The sequence below is a fragment of the Apodemus sylvaticus genome, chromosome X (genome assembly GCF_947179515.1).
Source record: "Apodemus sylvaticus chromosome X, mApoSyl1.1, whole genome shotgun sequence".
NCBI classification, from domain to species: Eukaryota; Metazoa; Chordata; class Mammalia; order Rodentia; family Muridae; genus Apodemus; species Apodemus sylvaticus.
Genome location: NC_067495.1, coordinates 33,984,219 through 33,989,800, shown reverse-complemented (window position 1 = coordinate 33,989,800; position 5,582 = coordinate 33,984,219). Strand labels below are relative to the sequence as shown.

The 5,582-nt window shown below is 43.7% G+C and overlaps 1 non-coding gene across 1 annotated transcript; it reads right to left on the bottom strand.

Annotated features, from left to right (window-relative positions):
• Positions 1-1,585: 1,585 nt before the first annotated feature.
• Positions 1,586-1,729, bottom strand: LOC127675907 (small nucleolar RNA SNORA48). Its single transcript, XR_007975587.1, has one exon. It is a non-coding gene; the product is annotated as a small nucleolar RNA SNORA48 (small nucleolar RNA).
• Positions 1,730-5,582: the final 3,853 nt, after the last annotated feature.

The following is a 5,582-nucleotide window of genomic DNA, read 5'->3' as shown; positions in this document are numbered from 1 at the left end:
CAAAAGAAAAGTTGTTCTTTTCCTTTTAATTTTTTAACTTTGTATTGATTCTTTGTGAGGTTCACATCATGCACCCCAGTTCCTCTCATCTCATCCTCTCGTATCTGATGTTCACCCTTGCAATCCTCCTCGCCCAAATAGAAAACACACAAACAACAAACACATAGAAAACATCACATCATGGAAAGCTGTAGTCTGTCACAATGTGTCGCACAGTAAGCCCCTCTGTTCATACATCTTCACTTGCCAATGTTCAGTGCAATGAGTCATTGGTCTGATTCGAGGTCCCTGTCTTCTGTGACACCATCAGTACTGGATCCTCATTGGGATTCCTCCTGCTTATCCTGTTGTTGCTCTGTGTCACAGAGATCCTGCAGCCTTGGATCAGCAGAACTGGCCCTTTCACATGTCCCAACCATTTGCAGGTGGTATAGCTTTTGGGGTGGGCCAATTCAGAGCCTTGGATCCTGGCTTGGGTGGTAGCTGAGGTGGTCAGCCCACCAGCACTCGCTTATCTGCACCACCAGAGTGAACTCTCCAGCACTGCTCTAGCTAGACTACCCAGTGCTGTTATCAGCAGGAAGCAGGGTCAGTTCTCCTGCTCTCATGTCCTCTGGGATGGCTCACCCACATCCATGCCTCCAGAGCCAGTTCCACTCAACATTTGGGTCCCACACTCACAAGTATTGCAGCAGCCAGTAATGGGGCAGGGCTAGCTCTCCTGCCATCATAACCCCAGAGTCAGTTCTCCATGCTACTTCAGGGGAGGAGGGAGAGGGCATCACCCCTACACCCATGCCACCTCTTGCCAGGCGAGTGGCAGGACCAGATCACCCTCAGGGATTACCTGTTCCCCCTTCACCAGGACAAGCTCTACTGTGCTGTTGAGATGAGGTGCAGAGCCCGCTTTCCCAGGTGCTGCAGCTGGCAAGGGAGCAGGGCCAGTATTCATGCTTTCATGCCAGGTCTCCATGATACTGCAAATGGTGCTGGGTAAGGGGTGACAAGACATCACTCTCATACCCACTCCTGGGGCCAGCTCTCCTGAGCTCTCACCCTCCCTGCTCCTGCCCCCACCAGGTAAGGTGCAAAGCCTGCTCTCCTGAGTGCTGCCACTGTTTGAGAGACAGGGACAGCTCTCCCAAGTACTGCATCCAGTGAGAGGCAGGGACAGTTATGCATTGCCTTAACCCCTGCTACTGCATAGCCATAGTCCCAGACGTGGTAGCTCAGTCTGGGACTTCACCATGGCCCTAGGCGGCTGGGCTGGCCATTCATAACAGGCTCCTCCTCTCTCCCCTCGAGTCTCTAGTTCCATGTCTCTTCATAACGCTCAGGCTTCTCTACTCTCTTTCCCACCTGAGCACCACATACTTGCATGTTGTGGTGGCTCCCACTTCAGGCTGGCCACAGGGCATCATTCTTCATCCATACTGCATGCTGCACTGGCAAGTGGGTGTCAGTGGCCTGCCTGTGCCATGGACTGGAGGGCAGGTCTGTGAGTGGCATGGTGGTCCACAGATTTCTGCCTGTCTTTCTCCTCCTGTGCTTCACTGCCTGGATTTGATCCTATTTGGTTTGGTTTTTTTGAGTCCTAGGCATCACACAGCTTTGGCTACCAAGCCAGGCATCAAGCTAGGATGAACAAAGGCCTGCCGTCTGCTCTGCCCCTGGCTGATACAAGAACAAGGCCGCCAACAAAGTGTCTCTTTGTACATTGCAAGGAGCAAGTTAAAAATGTTTTAATTGAAATAGAATTACATCACTTCTCTTTTCCTCCTGGCAGGCTTCTAAGTTACCTTCTTTCAAATCCCGCCCATGCTTGCAGCTCTCAAATTGACAGCTTCTTTCTTTGATTGTATTTGTTATAGACATATGTGCGCGCGCGCGCACGCACGCACACACACACACACACACACACACATATAACACACACACACACACACATATATATATATATACTGCTGAGTCCATTTTTTTTAATTTTTTTTATTCAATATAATTTATTTACATTTCAAATGATTTCCCCTTTTCTAGGCCCCCCCCCCCACTCCCCGAAAGTCCCGTAAGCCCCCTTCTCTTCCCCTGTCCTCCCTCCCACCCCTTCCCAGTTCCCCGTTCTGGTTTTGCCGAATACTGTTTCACTGAGTCTTTCCAGAACCAGGGACCACTCCTCCTTTCTTTTTGTATCTCATTTGATGTGTGGATTATGTTTTGGGTATTCCAGTTTTCTAGGTTAATAACCACTTATTAGTGAGTGCATACCATGATTCACCTTTTGAGTCTGGGTTACCTCACTTAGTATGATGTTCTCTAGCTCCATCCATTTGCCTAAGAATTTCATGAATTCATTGTTTCTAATGGCTGAATAGTACTCCATTGTGTAGATATACCACATTTTTTGCATCCACTCTTCTGTTGAGGGATACCTGGGTTATTTCCAACTTCTGGCAATTATAAATAGGGCTGCTATGAACATAGTAGAACATTGTAGAACATAGTAGAACATTGTTGTTTCTGTGTATATGGTTTCAAGGTTGACCACTCTGCACTGGACAACCAATAAGGGGATCGATCATCCCTGGGAGCTGCTAAATTTCCTTCTCCCAGAAGACAATATTTACCTGCATTTTTTTAAAATTTGTTTGTTTATGTAATATTTTAATAAATGAGTTGCAATGGTTTAACCATAAATGGCCTGCCACTCATAGCATAGTTCAATCTGGCCTCAAACTCAAAAGTGTTATTTTGAATCTGAAATGGTAATGCAGAGTTTACAGGATTGCACCACCATGCAGCTTACCCCATTGTCAGAACAAGTTGAGGAGTTTATCACACAGTTTCATTGACATGATTCTTAGAAATTTTAGAAAAATCATGGAACAACAGCAATGACACAAAATATGAACATTAAGCCACAAAATACCCGAGACCAGCCTGCATATCGAACCTCTGTGTGGCCTCACTGCTGAGATTCACACTCAACAAGCTACTCCTACATTACATTTTCATGCTTTTATATATCTCTAAAAATGTCTTACATTTAAGTCCTTCTTCCTAGATTCTTTCCTAATCAGAAACATTGCAGGAAATCCACTGCACTGGTGTTTTCTTTAACTTCCATCGTATTGCATTGACTATGACCTAAACCGGAATGAATTCCAAAGGCTATGAAGGGATTAGGTTAAGATATAATCTTGAAAAATACTTAATAAACATTGGGAGCTGGAACACGTTACATCCAGCCAGGAATCCAACTGACTACCACTCAAAGTGGCCTCTGATGATAAGCCTACCTGCATTTTTTTTTTTTTTTATCTTGGAGTGGAGACTCTTAAAACTTCTTCTTCCATGTTAGCATTCCATCGCTATTTCTATAGTTCTAGTCTTGTTTATACAGCCATACCTAGGAGAAACTTTCATAATAGACTTACTGGTATTCTGGGGTATACAATCTTTCCACTTTCTCTTCTGAGATGTTCTATGGGCCATAGATGAACGACATGTGAGGGTAATGGTGCTAGGCTCCCAATGATCCACTGATATCGTGTTTTTTGCAATGGTCTTCATTTGCTGCAAAGAGAAGTTTCTTGATGAGGAGTGGTAGCTACATTTATCTGTGCAACCCATGAATTTTAACTGGCTGCATAGCCACTTCATTTGCAGCTTCAGATAGGCTATCACTGAATTTTGGCAAAATTCATTATGTCAAGGCAACAATTACAATTTCTGTTACTAACTGGACCAGGAATAGTCACTTTGCAGCATGAAGTATGACCTGTGTGTTAATAGAAGCCTGTCTCCATAGGGCCACAATGCTAGATCTATATTACTAGAGTTTTGTGACAGGTAAACATTATCTTTAGTATAAAAGCTACTCTTTAGAGTGAGTGAATGAAGGGGAGGCTCTGGACTATAAGAAACAACCCTGCAAAGGCATCTTCAGTAAGTACTACTTCTGTTTTCCCTCTAGCAGTTGTCAGTGAGACTCCATTGCAAGACTATGGATTATCACAAAATGTACCCATTGGGAAAACGGAAACATATGTATCTTATGGGAATTACTGCACTTTGGCTCTAAGTTAACAGTTTTTCTTAATAACCCAGGAAGTTATTGTGGTCCACTAATCATATGAGAGCAGAAGATAAGTGAAGATTGGAAGGACCTGTGAGACTCAGAATTTATTGTCCATATTCTTTCCACACTTTTAGAAATTGGCTGTGGCAAATTACGTGTTCCAAAAGTGTTTTTCAGTGCTGATCTTTTTTTCCAGCTGGACATGATCTAAATGTGGTCTTGTGACTCCTTACTGAGGAGGAGACTCTGTTTTTTCACCCATTTGAATATGAGTGGGCACTGAGATTATTATCATCAACAAAAGAAGTGACGCCATGTTTGTTTTGGGCCAGACAGTTGCTTTATCTAGAATTGTGGAGGAATGCCACCCTAAGAAGAGTAATTACCCTAAAACTATCATGCTTGGAAAAACTAAAGTCATGTGAAGACATCTTAGTATATGTGATGTAGCATTGACAATGAGACGAGTTTGACAAGCTGCTTTGCATTTGATGCCAGGCTTTTCCATATAGATTTATTTGGCTGATATTTTTCAAAGCTTGAATGAGTTAAAGCTTCAGTTCTCCCTCTCCCTCTCCCTTCCCCTTTCCCTCACCCGCTCCCTGTGCCCTCTCTCTTTCTCTCTGTCTTTTTCTGTCTCTACTACCCCCTCAACTCCCTGTGCTGTAAATAGACTCTGGGAGCACTGGAGGGTGTGAGAGTGAAGCCTCCAAAAGTTGACTCTGACTTCAGCTCCTGCTTTGGAGAATTAAAGCCGAATTTGGCACCAGGAAACTCTCTGCAGGTTTCCTCCCAAGGATCATCAAGGCTTTGTCCTCCTATGCCATTATAATCTTCTCAACCAGGAACAGACTCTGTCACTGAAAGTTGCCGAACCACCAGCTCTTGCTATCCATTTAGTTTGATGCTGGCTACCGGTTTGCTGTATATTGCTTTTACTATGTTTAGATATGGGTCTTGAATTCCTGTTCTTTCCAAGACTTTAAGCATGAAAGGATGCTGAATTTTGTCAAATGCTTTTTCAGCATCCAATGAAATGACCATGTGGTTTTTTTCTTTGAGTTTGTTTATGTAGTGGATTGCATTGATGGATTTCCGTATATTGAACCAACCCTGCATTCCCGGGATAAAGCCTACTTGATCATGGTGGATGATCGTTTTGATGTGTTCTTGGATTCGGTTGGCAAGAATTTTTTTTGTTTTTTTTTTCTTTTTTTTTATTCGATATAATTTATTTACATTTCAAATGATTTCCCCTTTTCTAGCCCCCCCACTCCCCGAAAGTCCCGTAAGCCCCCTTCTCTTCCCCTGTCCTCCCACCCACCCCTTCCCACTTCCCCGTTCTGGTTTTGCTGAATACTGTTTCACTGAGTCTTTCCAGAACCAGGGGAGTTGGCAAGAATTTTATTGAGTATTTTTGCATCGATGTTCATAAGGGAAATTGGTCTGAAGTTCTCTTTCTTTGTTGGATCTTTGTGTGGCTTTGGTATCAGCATAATTGCGG